At 41.8% G+C, this 16,899-nt stretch overlaps 1 protein-coding gene across 3 annotated transcripts in view; it reads right to left on the reverse strand.

Annotated features, from left to right (window-relative positions):
• The window catches only part of GALNT13 (polypeptide N-acetylgalactosaminyltransferase 13), a 446,823-nt gene extending 436,694 nt beyond the window's left edge, over window positions 1-10,129 (reverse strand). The window contains exon 1 of one of the 3 annotated variants that reach the window (XM_045575393.1): window positions 9,880-10,124. The gene's annotated coding sequence lies outside the window, so the exon portion shown is untranslated. Of the gene's footprint in view, window positions 1-9,747 lie in introns of all 3 variants that reach the window. The other 2 variants (XM_045575392.1, XM_036421744.2) reach the window with 2 other exon arrangements.
• Window positions 10,130-16,899: the final 6,770 nt, after the last annotated feature.

Raw genomic sequence — 16,899 nt, forward strand, 5'->3', positions numbered from 1 at the left:
CACAATGAATTTCTGACATGAAGTCAATAGTCTAGAGTTACTAATGAAACACATATGGGATGTTCTATAAGGAAAATCTGACCAACGAATGTAAGAACTGCCTGGCAACGGAAACTGGCAGCCCCTCAAATAAACAGCATTCCCTCGGAGCCAAGACCTGCCAACAGCCAGCTGACCACAGGGCTCAAGCACACAATTCTAAAAGTAGACAAAGGTAATGAGATGCGAATTTAGCATCCCCAGCCTCCTGTTAAATGACCCAGATGCAAGAGCTAGAGCATCTGCCTCTTACCTATTCAGAGACTAAATGGTGAAATAAACAAAAGCTCTTTTCTGTTTACTTTCTTTTTTTTTTTTCTTTTATACAAAATCAAGGCAACTCATAGTTTAATCTTGATACATGAGGATTTATTAAGCCACAGGAAACAGACAGTTCAGAGTACCATGAAGACAGAAGAAAGGAAGGGAGGAGCAAGGAGAAAGATATGGAAGGGGGTGAAAAAGGAGTATTAGGAAATTATGTTCTCAGTGTTTATTTATGAAGAAAATATAGAGGTACACTGAAAATCCATAGGATATGGGTAAAATCTGGGTCATGATCAGGAAAAGGCTGGTTTCTAATATTTTTCCAGACAAATGATATATATAATCCCATTTGAGACTAAACTATCAAGAGAATCAAAGAAATGTAAGCCTTGAGGGTTCAGAAAAAGAGGCAGAATTTGTTGTGAGAAAAAAAGAGAGAAAGGACTGCACTGTTTTGAAACTAGGTTACTCAGTAATCCAAAGAACTCTCACTTGATTATAGAATCTGAAAACCAAATTATTTTTAAGTGCAGATTGGTCAAAATACACACAAACAACAAAACAAACAAACAAAAAGACAGGTAGACCGACTCATTACCTGGATTATCTAATAAAAATAATTCACATAATCTAGTCAATTATCAGTCAGACTAAAATGATTTTCATTTTTAAAAGAAACTAAATAAAAGTATAATTAAAACACTGTCTTGGTGCATTAAACACAAATATTAAATAGCAGGAAGCTGCTGAAAATCAACCAAAGATCAGGAGTAAGGAGAAAATGCACCTCATAAAAGACGGAAACATCAGTTCCTTATAGATTACCAGTGACTACAAATTAGCATAGATATCTCATCCTATACAAAGCTTACAAAAACATACATGAGAAAAAAAGAGAAGTCCCTAGGATTTCCCCAATCCTTTCATACATATTAATATCTCCTCATGTAATGTAAAGAATGTATCAACAACATTACAAAAAATGAGGCATTTTTTATTAGGTTAGTGACAGATGTAGATTTTTGTTATGGATTAAAGTCTATATTTTGAAATCTGGTTTAGTTATGGATTTAATTTGTTTCTTCCTGTCTGCATCAGTAGGCGGCGGAGGAGGAGGGGGTAACTGTCCCTCAGTTCGACCTGCGCCCTCTCACAATCTGGGACCCTTCTGAGGATGTCTCACTGCCGGATATCGGACTGGCCTGTGGGGATTGGGCCTAAACCGGCAGTCAGACATCCCCTGAGGAATGTAGCAAGCATCAGGCAGCCAAAGTGGAGCCAGAACTGGAGCCAGACACTGCACCTCTCTGCACTCATCCTGGCCTGATGTGCCTGCTGCCACCACTCAGTAATGCTGCCAGAGTCAGGATAGGCTCCCACCACTGCAACTGTGCTTACCAGCCTTGAGCCCGGCTCCTGCCTTGAGCGTCTGCCCCATGGTTGTGAGTGCACATCATAGCGACTGGTTGACTGGTTGTTCTGTCTAACAGTCACTTAGGCTTTTATATAGAGAGAGATTCTGTGAACCTACCAGAGGCAAATGAGAATCTGTATCAATAGGATATGACAACCTATATCCAAACACAAAAACCAAAAAACTTCTTTAGGTAATTTCAGTTCGCCAACTGGTTTGTCAGCAGTGACACTCAACAAAATCTTAGGTCAGTTAGCTGGATCTCACACACCCTCCCCTCCCTCTTTTCCTCTTCAATGGCCATAGGATTCACTACCAAAGCAACTTGGGATTTAATAGCAGCAGTTAGTTTTGTTAAAAGCTGTTAGTACCATGTTTCCCCAAAAATAAGACATCCTCTGAAAATAAGACCTAGCGCATGGAAAGATAAGACATCCCCTAAAAATAAGACACAGCACAACTTTGGGAGAAAAAATTAATATAAGACACTTATTTTCAGGGAAATAGAGTAGTTTAGCTTTGGGATTTTCTTTCTTACCTAGAGCAAAACTGCTTTGTCCTCACCAAGGCAAAGACAGAAATCTAATCCCTAAAGGTTGAAGACCGCTGGTTAGGGGAGGAGAGAAGAGGAAGTTGAGACATGCAACTTGTGTTTTTGCCCAGCACTCATTCCTCATCCCAGAACACAGACTGGCACCATCTTAGTGGCAGTGATTTGTGCTTAACTACCAGGAAGGAACAAGTCACCTCCAACCCTCTTAACCTTCCAACAAACAGTGAAGCAGTCAACTGAAGCTAGAACAATTAATAGCTTTTTTCCTAGCTCCAAATGCATTGCCCTGAATTGCAACTAGAGAGAGAATGGAATAGCTTTAGGCTTTATGTCTCATTGAGTCATGAATATGATGCCCATGCTGCCCTGTGCCTAGTGGCTGACGTGGGTCCATGTGGTAGGCAGTATATTATACTAGGTTAGGCTAACAAGGATTACAATCACAGTTTACAGAATGCAGTGAAATTAATTACCAATAATGCAATGAATTTTTCACCTGTATTTGTTAAATTAGAAAAGTAAGTGCAGTGTGGGAAAATGCACAGGATGCTTAATTTATTTTAAGAACTATATTTTGAGATTCAGTTATATCATCTTAGTTAGTGTTAAAATGCCTACTTTCTTTTATAAAATGATGGTGACATAAGTAGACTTTGTAAATCATTCTTACTGTACAACAGAAAATGTTCACATGGAGGTTGGCACTCATTTTTTTTTTTTTTTTAAATGTATTAGTCAGCAAAAATGTCAGACTGAGAACTGTTAGAGCACTGACTTCGGAGACAGAAAGCAGTGATGTGATCCCTGGCCCTACTACATATTGCCTGGGCGATTCTGAGCAAGTGAGTCATCATTTATACACTCAGGATAGTAAAAGTACATACTATTCACATGGTTTTAAGGATAAAATATGGTAAATCCTGTCACAGGGTTATTTAACCACAAAACAATTACAAAGTTAAGTATTAAATAAACTGTAATCATTTTATCAACTTATAACTAAATTAACCATATTAACTCCCTCACAAATAAATTAAAATGGCTATACTTTATGTATATTTGTTTCCAAGTTTTTTGTCCCACTTTTCGTTCATTAGACTAATGGCAGTATTGCATAGGGGTCTGGATAGTCATATAAATCTCATCCTCTCCATCTAAAACTAATTATAGAATTAAAAACTCAAGAGGAAATTAAGTCAGTTATTATGCTTCTGGTCTACAGGAAGATAATCTTCCCCATATGTCAAAATCCATTTTGTTAACAGAAAAAAAAAAAAAAAAAGGTGCTGTGCTTAGAGTATCAAGCCAATTGATATTAGACAGGAGACTAAGTTGACATTTACTACTATCTCTGAGGTATAATTTGGATGATTTTGAATATGTAGGCTGTGCTTTAAATTCTCTTTCTGCTTACAGTGGTTACTAAGCTCACGTATTATGTTCACCAAAGTGCCAAACAGCAGTTTAATCACACTCTTCCCTATAACGATCTACAAGAGCTTAAATAAGACTTATGTAACAATTTAAAGTAATTTAATGCATCAGATTCCCACTTAATCCCACATCATGTTAAAAGCCTGATATGATATATCCTGTTCCCATATATCTTAACAGTAAGTACTTCTAAAAAATACAAAAGTCTCAATGTTTAATATAGACAGTCTGTTTAATGTTCTCACATAAAAAATATGATCACAAATATGCTCATATCGATGATGAAAAATTCACTACTTTCCCTACATCCTTCTCCAAGTTATATTAGGAGGGTTAACAATTAATATGGAACCACTTTTAAAAACTGATATTTTGTAGCTTGTTTTAGTTCTATTGTTCAGGTTGGATGATTATAGTAGGGTAAACATTAAGAAAGAAACTGATAGTTCATGAGGACTATACTAACTATGTGGAAATTTAAGTGAAGTTGGGACATTAGAAAAAAGATATATCTCCCTAATTTAACTTACATTTTAAATGTTAGGCCCCAGCCAGCTTTTAATAATCTGTAATAGTAACTTCTAAAAAATTAAGAATTTTAGCTTAAATAAATAGATTTCAAGATATACTAAGAAAATAAAATTGGGAAACTGATAGCTAAAAATAAATTTTAGCTAATGCCTTTACAAGGGACATTAGGACATACATTAATCACACAAATGGCTTTAGCCACCTTTAATTATGTCTTGATAATCAAGCTAAAATCTATTAAATATTTTATCATAAATATTTCTTCCCACATTGAACATATACATAGGAATAAATCTGAATCAAGGAGAAATTAGTATGAAGTAAATAAGGTCTGTTTGATTTATATTTTGTTCCCAAAGGTAATTTTTTATAATGCTCCAAGTGAATGACCAACTAAAACTAAATTAATGTGTGTATTCATTTTCATAATTTATTTGAATTCTCTAAGTATTAAATTTAACAATGGAAAGCTAGACTCTTCAATAACAAGTACACTCATATTAAATGGCAAAAGTCTAATCTGTTAAAATGATAAATGGTTTATCAAAGCAAAGTGTCAAAGCTGTAAATATGATTTATGTGTCAAACATATACTTATAATGTATATGTGGGGGAAGCAGTGATGTTAAGAAATGTCTTATAATAAATTGTCAGAGTCAATCTGAGCATATATACTTATTGATTTAATATTTTACATGTATTTATTCTGATGACGAGTAGAAGAAAGGATTTAGAATAAGAACCCAGTTAAATCCTAATAAAAGAGTACTATGAAAATTAGCCATCACTCTGCTACACCCACCAACCATGCCCACCATCCAATCAGAGCAAGTATGCAAATAAACCCAACCAAGATGGCTACGGCCAGAGAGCAGGAGGGAGGCTTGGGTTTCCCAGGCAATGGAGGAAGCCAAGCTTTCCACCTGCCCTAGCCAGCCTAGACCTCCACTCAAGGCTACAAAGTTTTAATTGTAGAAGGTAAACAAACCCCAACAGAAATGGCTGCCGGCCATGGCTCCGCTCCAAGCTACAAAGTTTCAATTGTAGAAGGTAAATAAATTCCAGATACAGGGCCTCCACTTGGGTCGCCAGGGGGCATGGCTGACTTGCAAACCACCACAGGTTCCTCGCCCAAGCCACCCCAAGACCCAAGGGAACCCCCACCCTGACCTGGGACACCCTTCAGAGCAATCCAGCTGGCCCCCACTTGTGCACCAGGCCTCTATCCTATCTAATAAAAGAGTAATATGCAGATTGACCATCACTCCAACACACAAAATCAAGATAGATGCCCCCTTGCAGAAACCAGTTTGGCTCAGTGGATAGAGCATTGGTCTGTGGACTGAGGGGTCCCAGATTCGATTCCAGTCAAGGGCATGTACATTGGTTGCGGGCACATCCCCAGTGGAGGATGTGCCGGAGGCAGCTGGTCAATGTTTCTCTCTCATCGATGTTTCTAGCTCTCTATCCCTCTCCTTTCCTCTCTGTAAACAATCAATAAAATATATATTTTTAAAAAAAAGAAAAGAATTTAAATAATATATTTAAAAAAAAAAAAAAAAAGATAGCTGCCCCCATGTGGTCAAAGATCCTGCCCCCGTGTGGACACAAGATGCCCACCATAAGATGGCCAGCAGGGGTGGGCAGTTTGGAGGCACCAGACCTGCAAGGGAGGGCAGTTGAAGGTGATCACCCCTGCAGGGGAAGGCAGTTAGGGGTGACCAGGCCAGCAGAGAAGGGAAGTTGGTGGCAAACAGGCTGGCAAGGGAGCAATTAGACATCAATCAGGCTGGCATAGGAGTGGTCAGGGGGGTGTTCAGGCTGGCAGGCAGAAGCAGTTAGGGACAATCAGGAAGGCAGGCATAAGCAGTTAGGGACAATCAGGAAAGCAGTCCTGGATTGTGAGAGGGATGTCCAACTCCCCGTTTAGGCCTGATCCCACTGGTAGGCAGTCGGACAGCCCTCGAGGGGTCCCAGATTGGAGAGGGTGCAGTGCAGGCTGGGCTGAGGGACACCTATCCCCCTGCCCCCATGCATGAATTTCATGCACCGGGCCTCTAGTTTTTTAATAAGTACACCACTAGTTAATACAGTCACTCAGACTTCAAAGTAGTGATCCTGTTAGATCTTATAAATTTGAGATGTCTTCATATTCCTACTGCTGACAGTGACACAAACCCAAGAAGGTGCTGTATTCAAATTCAGTCACAATTGGTTTATTGCATAAGGTGTCACTTGAGAGTATGTCTAAGAAATCAAATTAGTTAAAGAATAGAACTACAAAAGTGTTCATTTTCTTAAAGCACAATGAATACATGTCACATACATGAAATAGTGTCATTTATTTCACAGATTAGGACTGTATTAACACTTTACGTCATTTCCCTTACTTTCCTTGTTATTCAGAAATACCAATATTCTCTTTTGCCCAACCAGAGAGAATAAAAGTACTAATTTACTTGTTCTCACCTTCTTCCTAAAATGACCAAGTTTTTAAAAGCTGCACAATCTCTATTACATGGTAATGTTCCTGTCACAACTACCACTTCTCAAAATCAAGTTGGCAAAATGGAAACATTGTATTCCACTCTGACGGAACTGTATAACCTGAAATCAGCACATATCTCAACCAATATCAGAATTTCATCTTTATGTATTTGCTATTTCTAAATACAAAAATACAAAAATAAAAAATGGGGAGAGCATTGGGTGATGTGTAAGTAATATTTTAAAGCAACATTGCCTTAAGCATGATTTTGAACAATACACATGGCAAATCCCCAACTGTTTTAAGAGAGAGTATCAAATCATCAGAAAAGCGATATTGAAGCCCATAGATTCCTACTAGATCATGTATCAGGAGGCATTCATTACATTTCCAAGTATTTTGGCAAATTCTTATATACATGTAGTATCACACCTCTCATATACATATTCAAAGCAGTAAGGAAACCTATAAATCATTTAAAATAAGTGACTCAGTGTGCAGATCAATTTGTAGCCCCCAAATACTTTAATCTGATACATCTATTCTTTAAGAGAGAACTTTTCCCTTGTTAAACACACAAACACGCACGCGCACAAACGATGGCATGACCTTGTTTACTTTCAGGTAGGAAGGTTGAATAAAGCCATCACCAGAGCCTCTATGGTCTGCAATGATGTTAAAGAACATCAGCCAACAAGACTTGCAGAGAGGGCAAATTCAAGCAGTGACTGAGCTAAAAAAAAAAAAAAAAAAGGCACAGAGGACTCATGTTTCAATATCCCTTCTGGGGGTCCTGTAGTCCCATTCATGGAAATCCAAATAAAACACAATAGGGGGAGGGGAAGGCAAAATGCAACTTCCTGTACATAGGCTCATAAGCATAGCCTATAATTAGCTGCATGCTAATCAGTCAACAAGTTTCCATTAACCTAGTAAATACTAGTTTTCCCACTTGGAACCAGGTTGTGCATATCTGCGTCACACGCAGTCCCATGCTGGACTCTGGGATCCAGAATTATTCATGCACACTGCAGTGGTGTACTTCCTTTGGAAAAGCTTTCTTTTCTTCCTCCCCAACCCTGATGTGAGACATAGTGCCTTGGAAGCCCCGGAATGGGTTGAGCATCACAGAAATGGTAAATTAAAAGCACTTTTCAAACAAACAAGAGCAGGTGAGGGAAATTCTCAATGGCGCTGAAGGAGAGCAGGAGTGTAGGAACAAGGTGTGAAGTCCTGGCTTGTGGCAAACTGTGGAGAAAGGCCCTTTTTATGCAAAGTCAGCCTTCACCCTATGAAAATTTTCCAAATCTACCCATCACTGAAGTCACTGCAACAAGGTTTCAATATTAAGGTTCTAGTTCTGCAGGAGAGGGGCGGGGGAAGAGTTTGTAGAGATCCGTGAAAAGGAAAGATTAATAAATGCAATGAAAAAAAAAAAAAAAAAGTCCAAGATGAGGAAGGTTCAAAGTCAGTCACCAACAGACTGACCTTACTTTTCAATATTCTAAAGCCAGCAGGTTTCTTTAACACTAGAGGGCATGTGTGCAAACACACACACACACACACACACACACACACACACACACACACACACGGAGTAGCAACCTTAAGCAAAGCCAGCCTTCATACAAAGCCAAAGATCTGAGGGCTCCAAGGAAACGCGAAATTTCAAGGAGCAGCCAAACGTCTTGAGCCCTACAAGTACAATCTCCGGGCTGTGTTTCCGCGAGGAGTGACCTCGATCTCTCCCCCAAGAAAACCGCCCAAGGATCCAGGGCTATGGCAGTTTGCAGCAGGCAGTGCGACCCCCTCGCAGTCCGCCCTCGATCCCCCACCCCTACCCCGGGCTCCTTCCTCCTCTAGTAACAGCTTCGCCTCCCGAAGGCTCCCACCTATTCGAGACTAGTTCCCACTAGATCTCTAAGCTTCTGAGTTTGCCCGCTGCCTGGAAAGCCTGGAGATGTAGACTCTTCGCCTAGAAATTCAATGGATCCCAATCCCAGGCACCGAGTAAGGGGAGGGGCGCCCGCAGCGTTCGCTCTCGGAACCCGCAACCTCCGCGTGCTCCGCGGGCAGCAGCGCAGCACCTTGAGCCCCGGGAGGGGAGGCCGTTCCTGGCGCCACACATTCAGCCCAGCCCCTCGACTTCACAGCTCCGTCAAGGGCAGGTTGCTTCCACTCCCCACTCCCCCCATCCCATCCCCTCTAGCGCCCAGCAGGGAGGTCTCTGCACCTGAAGGCGCCCGGAAGGTGGATGAGGGTGCGTTCCCCTGGCCGAGGCGCCTGGGGGTCTGGGAGCTGATGGTCGGGAGGACGAGGCAGGGCAGATGAGAAAGAAAGGCAGACAGAGGCACCGAAAGGCAGAAAACACAGCCACACGGAGAGAGAAGCTGGAGAGGCAGAATAACAGGCACACAGAGAGAGACATCCCAGGAAAGGCAGGGAGATGGATGAAAGGGAAACAAGGAGAGACTCAGAGGGCTGCGGGAGCCAGGGAGAGAAACTGAGTCAGAGACAGTGAGAGAGCATGAAAGGCAGAGGGGCACTCACAGAGACAGGCAGAGGGAGGCAGGGGAAGAGGAAGACTCCCAGATCCAGAGCTTCACGGGCAGCGGGCGGTGCAGAAGCTCCCGCGCCCCGCGGCCCCGGCCCCCGCCGCCGGAGGGAGAAAGTTGCCGGTGGAAAGTCGGAGCCGCCCCTCCGCAGAGTCCCAGCCGGGCGCGGAGGGCGGCCGGCGCCCCCAGCTCCGCGGGGCGCTTGGAAGTTCGGCGCCTCCCGCCTCCCGGTCCACCCTCGGTCCCTGCGGCGGCGGGAGACCGCGATCGGGGAGCTGGGGGCGCCGCCTCGCCCGGCCCGCCCGCGCCCCCTCTGCCCCGGGACCGGCCCGGAGCGCGGGGCGCCGCTCCCGGACACTCGCCGCAGGACTTTGCGGACAGAGCCCACCCCGGCACCCCGGCCGCCCGGAGGGGACTCGCCCCAGACAATCACAGGGAAGAGAGGGGGAGCAAGAGAGCCGGAGACCTGCGATGGGAGCCCGGGAGCCCGCGAAGAGGGAACCAACGGCGGTCCACGCGCGGGAGTCAGCCGCCGACCCGGCCGGGAGGGGCGCCCGCCACCTGCGCCGCGTGCCGGGCGCGCCGAGCCCGCGCTCACCTGGAGCCCAGCCGCTCCCCGTGCCGCCCGGCTTCACGCGTCCCCGCGGGCGGAGCGAGCTGGCTCCGCTCTCGGCCGGCCCCGGAGAGGCGCCCTCATAGCGCGGCGGCGGGCGAGAGGGCTCCGTGAGCGCGGCGAGAGCGGGCGCGGAGGCCGAGGGGCGCGGGGAGCCGAGCGAGGGCTCCCGGCACGCTGTCACCCGGCAGAGCCGCCGCCGCCGCCTGGGCACTTCGCCCGCGCCCCCCTCCCTCCCTCCCGCCCCAGCCCGCTCCTCCGGAGCCCCTCCTCCTCGCGCGGTCCCTCCCCTCCCGCAGACCCAGCCCGCCGGCCTCTCACAGGGCTGGGAGCCTTTACGTAACCAGCACCCCCGGCCCGCCTCCCCCCTCCCGGCCTCCTCCCGCCCCGCGCCCGCTCCTCCCCGGGCTGGGGCGGTGCGCGCCGAGCTCGCTCCTGCTGCTCCGGAGCCGCGGCTTCGGCGACGCGCACAAGTCCCGCGATACTTGGCAAGCACGGCCGCCTGGAGCAGCCCCGGGGTCCGTGCCTCTCCCCCCTCGCCAGCGCCCCGCGACCCCGACAGCCCAGGGGCCCCGCTGTGCAAAAGCCGGCTGGCACCCGCAAAGCCCCTTGCACCAGCCAGAGCCTCCTGCGAGGCTGTGGAGGCGTCCGGGACTGCCCCCTGGGGACGCTTGGGCTACCGCACGCCAGTCCTCCGCTCTGCGGTGGGGAGATGCTGCGGGGAACTTGAGTTTGGGGCGCTCTTTAAGCAGAGAGGACGGAGCGGAGTTTGGCCCCTCATCCCTTACACTTCATCAGCCCTACCAGGTCCTAGGATTCTTGTTGGCGAGAGAGCTGGGAAAGCAAAAACGGTTCCTTGTGCTCTTAATTTTTTATTTTTTTTTTTAGGAAGAGGCAGAGTGGATCTTTGAATTTCTTTTTGCCTGGAGGGTATGGTCTTAATATACTTATGCACCCTGAAGTACCTGTAGGCTTGCATTTCAAAGGGAATGCTAATGGACAGTCATTTCTCAGTAAGGTTGACTAGTAGTGTAGAAAGGCCATGGTTCCAAATGAATCAACATATAAATAAGGGCTTTAGAGCAGTGCCTGGCACAAAGCACACTTACAGCTTAAGATTCCATTAGTATTAGCATCTGAAGACTTGGGACCTATCCCCCTCTGCCACGTGGGAGGGACTCTTCTAGGAAATTGGGGCTGCTGGAGACAAGTCCCTGCCTCATCTTTGATTCTTTGGTGACTTGGTTAGTTTTGGCCTATGGCTTTCTTCATGCTCAGTTTCCCTATGTGTAAGAGGGAGTCCAGTAAGAGTGTTTTCCCCCTCTCACAGTGTCACTTCACCCATCTTAGCTTTCCCTTACTTAGTTTATTTGGCAAAACTGGGGGATCATATGATAACTTCAAAAACATTAAGAGCCACATTGTACAAACATTATTAATTATAATCTAGTTTCAGTGGGGTTATTGATATTCATAAGACAATTTCTAGAGATGTTATCCTTATATTTTCTCATGAATCGATTATCATCTAAATAGGTATGATCGGTATTTAATGTTTCAGCCTACATTGTCCATCCTGCCACCCTGTCCCACTGTCAAGTATGGAGCACCCACTACCAGAGGTGCTTCTCTGAATGTGTGAGGACACGGAGTGCCACCCATAACACAGAGACAGATTTCTCTCTATTGCTCCCTCTGTGAGTTATACAGTTCTGTTCCCCCATCAGGCTACTTACCTCTGCATGGCAAATTGAGAAAAGCTAAGGACCAGCAGGTAAAAGATTTTGGTTCTGATGTTGGCACAGCCATTTAATAGACATAGATACTTTGAAGAATATAATACCACATCCTTACCTTCTTCATCTCAAAAAAGAAAAAAAAATAGCAATATCATTTTGCAATCTTTGTAGTAATATTTAACTAAGGCAAGAATCCATAAATCTAGTTGGCAACAGCTGTGAATGAAATAAGACATTGACATCATCTCAAAGTATCTCCCTGGGAATTATTAGCTTTTACTTTACAACACACTATCCCAAAACTCAGCGGTTTAAAACAATAAAATAAATCTATAATTTCTCAGGACTCCATGGATTGTCTGAATGATTTTCTGCTCTGGCTGGCTCAGTTTGGGGCTGGGCTGGGTGATCTAGGATGGCCTCACTCACTTATCTACTACTTGGCAAGCTAATTGGGAATAAGGCTCAGCTGGTATGGCTCATCTTTGTTCAACCTGGTCCGTCATCCTTCCTACTAACCTTGTTTTCTTGAGTAGTGGTAGTTGCAGGATTCCAAAAAGCAACAATAAAGGGTGAGCTACATTGAGCGTGCTTTTCAAGGTTCATGGACATACATTTGCATTGCCAGGACAGTGCACTGTTCACAGAAAAGTCCCATTAAGCCCGAGCAAATTATGTGGCCAAGCCCAGATTCAAAGGTGGAGTGAAATGCTCCATGTCTTGAAGGGGGAAACTGAAAAAATCAAATTGCACACACAAATGGGAAATACTTGAGACCAATTTTGTAATCTACTGTTGGGGAGCACATGAGACTTGGTTGGAACATCTATAAGGAGGACATTCCAAGAAAAGGGAAGTGTGCTGATGTTGCAAAAAACCAAAGAAAACCAAGGACTCTTCAAAGAAGAGGAGGGACACTGTTTAATACACAGCCTTCCAGATTTGAGTGAAGAAACATGCATGGGGCTTTCCTTTATATCTCCCTGTGATCTTTGTCCCACAAATATGGATTATGCTTCCAGTCCTTTTCTTGGGCCTTGCAAAAAGGCCCCCAGGTGTTGGGGATCTCCAGGCCATATCTGATGGTCTGGCCTGGCGCCAGGGCAGTGCACTGTTCAGAGTAACAGGTTCTGCAAGACCAGTATTTGGGAAGGAGGTAGTGACTTAATTATAGGTTATCAAGAATGTACAGAGTTTGCTGGCATGGGTTCAGATCACTATCCCCCAAATATCAAGGTTACATTGGAATTAGCCCTTTTTAGCCTTCTCACTGAAGGTGACCTGCCCTATTTATCAGAATTCTGATTTGGAGGAGTGCCAAAGACAGAGCCCCTAATTATTCCTTGACCTTTCCAAACAAGTCTATGCTCAAGCAGACACCCCCGGTGTTTGCTGGAATCCTTATGCTTAATCTTTGGGTGACCTTGCTTAAAGGACACTGCAAATACGTGTCCTCCCAAGATTACTTACCCTACTGATTGTATCTATCGATAAAAGATAAATTTTATCTCAAATTTCTGTTACAATAAAAGCCTGGTTCCTTTAGTCAGGCAGTCCCTTAGCAATTCTATGTCAGAATAATCATTCATCCTTCGCTCAGGGTCTGCTGGTCAGCCCCAGCAATCTACCATAGGTTTCTCTTAATTACAAGAAAATTAAAAATTCCCTGCAGTGGAAAAATCAGATAAATATTATCTAAACCAATAGATCAAGGTTAAAATTACCAATAATAGATACAGGTGACTAAAAAATGCACTAAGTAATATACAATAAGATTTATTTAGGATTTCACACCAAAAATATATATATACTAGACTGTAATTATGAGAAAGCAAAAGACATTTAAATTGAAGGAAATGCCACAAAATATCTTCTCTGTACTTTTCAAAAATATCACTCTGATGAAAGTCAAGGAAAGGCTGAATAACTGTTCCAAACCAAAGGAGAGTAAAGAGACATAATTGCTAAATGCAATGTATAATCGAGAATTGGATACTGAGCTGGAAAAAAATAAATATATCTGTAATAATAAAAGTGTAATATGCTAATTAGACTGGCTGACCTTCCAGATGAAGCCATGGTAGCGGGGGCTGAGCCCCTTGCACAAATTTCATGCACCTGGCCTCTAGCATTCAATGACAATATTAGGATAATATGTAAGTTATGAATGAAGTCCATGTGATACCTTCATATAGCTCTTTTATTTATGCTAAATTACAATTAGTTTTATATCACTATTAAATATCCTAATTTTGATAAATTTTGATTACTCTAATGAAATATTTGGGGGGTAAAAAGGGCATAGTGGCTTCAATTTACTCACAATGGTTTAGAAATAACTCCAGAGAGAATGATAAAGGAAATGTGAAAAGTTTTTTTACAGTTGATAAGTTTTGGTGAATGGTGTATGGAAAATTATTATAGTAATTTTGCCACATTTTTTCCTTTGAATCCATATTTTTTAATGAGAGGAGAAGCAATGTTTGCTTATCTCACAAGAAGATTAAATGCAATAATTTATGTGGATAAGTGTTGAAATTAATCAAGATTTATACTGCATTTTTTTCAAATAGAAAGTTAGGAATTTATCTTTAATTAGTGAGAAGTTATTAAACTATTTGTTTAGATAAATGGGATGACCAACATTGCAAGAATAATAAGCTATGAGGCATAGAGCAACTTAAATGGAGAATAGACTAAGATAGGAATATAAGTTTAGCAGTTACAATTGACCTGGTTAATGAAGGCCCCAATTAAAATGGAGAAAAAAAATGGGTAATATATACAGATAGATAGATAGATAGATAGATAGATAGATAGATAGATAGATATAGATAGATTTTGCTGAAATTAGAATATCTATTAGTTCTGGCAAATTATTAGAATTGAGAAGGAAAAGGTGTTATATAATTTTGAGAGGTTTAATATTAGATAAACATTAGAGTAGAGATGCTATTATTAAGATAAACAGCAATAACTATTTTCTAAAATAAAAATCTAATATTTCTAATTATAATAGCTCAGTGGATTCTCATTGCTTTTAGGAAATAGTCTAAAATCCCAAATAAACCTTATGAGAATCTTTATAATCTCGACCTTGCTTACCTTCTTAATACCTACAATGAGCTAAGCATAGAACTGAACACAAATAAAAATAAAGACAGGCCTCATGGAACTTAGAGTCTAGTCCTTCATCCAGTGAATATGTATTGAGTGCTTACATATTCACTGGGAATGTTAGCAAAAAGACAAAGACTGCTTTCCTGAATGCTGCATTTCAGTGTGGTGAGTAGTAAACAAATAAGCACTTATATCAGGAGGGAATAAATTCTCAGAAGAAAATTGAAACCAGCTAAGAGCTGAGCTCTCCAATTAGTGGGCTATAAAATGTTTGCAGATATCCTTTGATATACTGATCACCTCACCCATCAGGAGTAACCAAGTAGAGAAACCTCAGATTGTCAGAGTCCAAAGTCAGATAGTCTGTAGTCATAAATAGATTGTTCAGGCTCTTTGGAGAATGACCTGAGCAAGTAGAGTGTGAGAATATGTCCCATTCTTCCTGAATGTGTCATAAAATAAGAAGGTGTCTAATTCTGGACATCTACTTTAGCATTCAACTATAGGCCTCTGACAAGGACTCATGAAATGATCTGAGGATTTTTTTTTTTTTTTAGGGCACAAGGAACAATGCATGTAGTTCAAAGTATAGTCCATTGTAGATGGGGGAGCAAAGATATTGGGCAGGAGGTTCTAGTGATCATAGCTCTGGTAGATGACCCAAAGCTCTAGCAACATACATTTAAGGTAATTCTGTTCTACAATATATGCTGATTATTTTCTGTTTCTGTGTTATCCATGTCAGCTGCAGATTGGCTGTTCTAAAAAGTTTGGGCATTCTTCATATGAAAGGTTTATAATTATTTCAAATTTTTTGGCAAAATTTTTGAACAGTTTTCAAATCCACTTATATCCACAAAAATTCAAAATTACCACTATTATTAAAAAATAGTGGGGTTGATCATTTTAAATACCATTTCAACTGATATAAATATTTGACCCTAAAAATAAAAGGTTTAAAGTTTTTCCCTACTTGTGCAAACATATTTTCTCAGCCTTGATGATAATAGCCTATGATATCATCATTTAAAATGTCATGATCAGCAAATATTATAGCTATTTCAAGTATAAATATGTTATTAAATGTTGAGATCATAGCATCAAGATCTCACTGAATATTTTTTAAAAGATCTTATTTGGAGGTCTTATACAATCCAGTAGGTTTTATATTTTTTAATATATAGTTTATAATAATTTGAATAAAATATAATTAATCTGTAACCAAGCTTCATATTAATACACTCATCTTTGCTCTACTTTATCTCATGATCTATACAGACATGTAGCCTTCTTAGCGCCTAACACAGTTGCAAATTCACATTTTTCCACATTTGTGTGATTGATGTCTGTTTTCTCCAATATACAGTAAGATACACTAGAGTAAAGTATACTTTTACAAGGTGGCAATGGGAATGGCGGGAATTGTAGTTTCCCTCCAAGCACAGTGCCTTTTGTACAGTAAACTTTTGTTGACTGAATAAATTAGTTCAACTATCCATTAATCAGTAGCTAAGACTCTCCTGTAAACCTTTCTGTTTTTTATAATTACTTTTCCAACTAGACTTTCCCTGTCCCTGTTTTGAATTCTTGGTCAAGCAATAATCATTAGTGTGAAACAATTAGAGAGAGAGAAAAAAAAAAAGGTTTAGACCACAATGATATTTCAGCACCATGGAGAGCAACAAGTGAGTTGGAACCAGCTATGTGGTCAGGCTAGCCTGACTACGCTGTTTTTATTATTATTATTATTATTATTATTATTATTATTATTATTATCATATATTGACAGGGTAAGCAAGTGGAAATACATGTGTAAAAGACTATGTTATTATTCAGAATTCATAAAAAGAGATAAGTAAATAGATTGAAAGCAGGACATTATGAAAAGGCATAGGTGTTCACTTAAGGGGAATGTGTTATTGCTATCACTTAACCTTTCTGCAAATGTGAAGTAAAATGTCAAGTGCCATTAGAGTTCAAAGCATGAAACAATTTACATATCCACAACCTCAAGACATTTTCACTTGCGTATACCATATAGACATATCTTAGAAGGTAAATCCTTGGAAATCAGGGACCATGTCATTGCTTCCCAGTCCTAAATACAATGTCTAAAACATAATCAGTAGTCATTAATTTATTAAAT

Source organism: Pipistrellus kuhlii, unplaced genomic scaffold, assembly GCF_014108245.1.
Source record: "Pipistrellus kuhlii isolate mPipKuh1 unplaced genomic scaffold, mPipKuh1.p scaffold_m20_p_7, whole genome shotgun sequence".
Classification (NCBI taxonomy): domain Eukaryota; kingdom Metazoa; phylum Chordata; class Mammalia; order Chiroptera; family Vespertilionidae; genus Pipistrellus; species Pipistrellus kuhlii.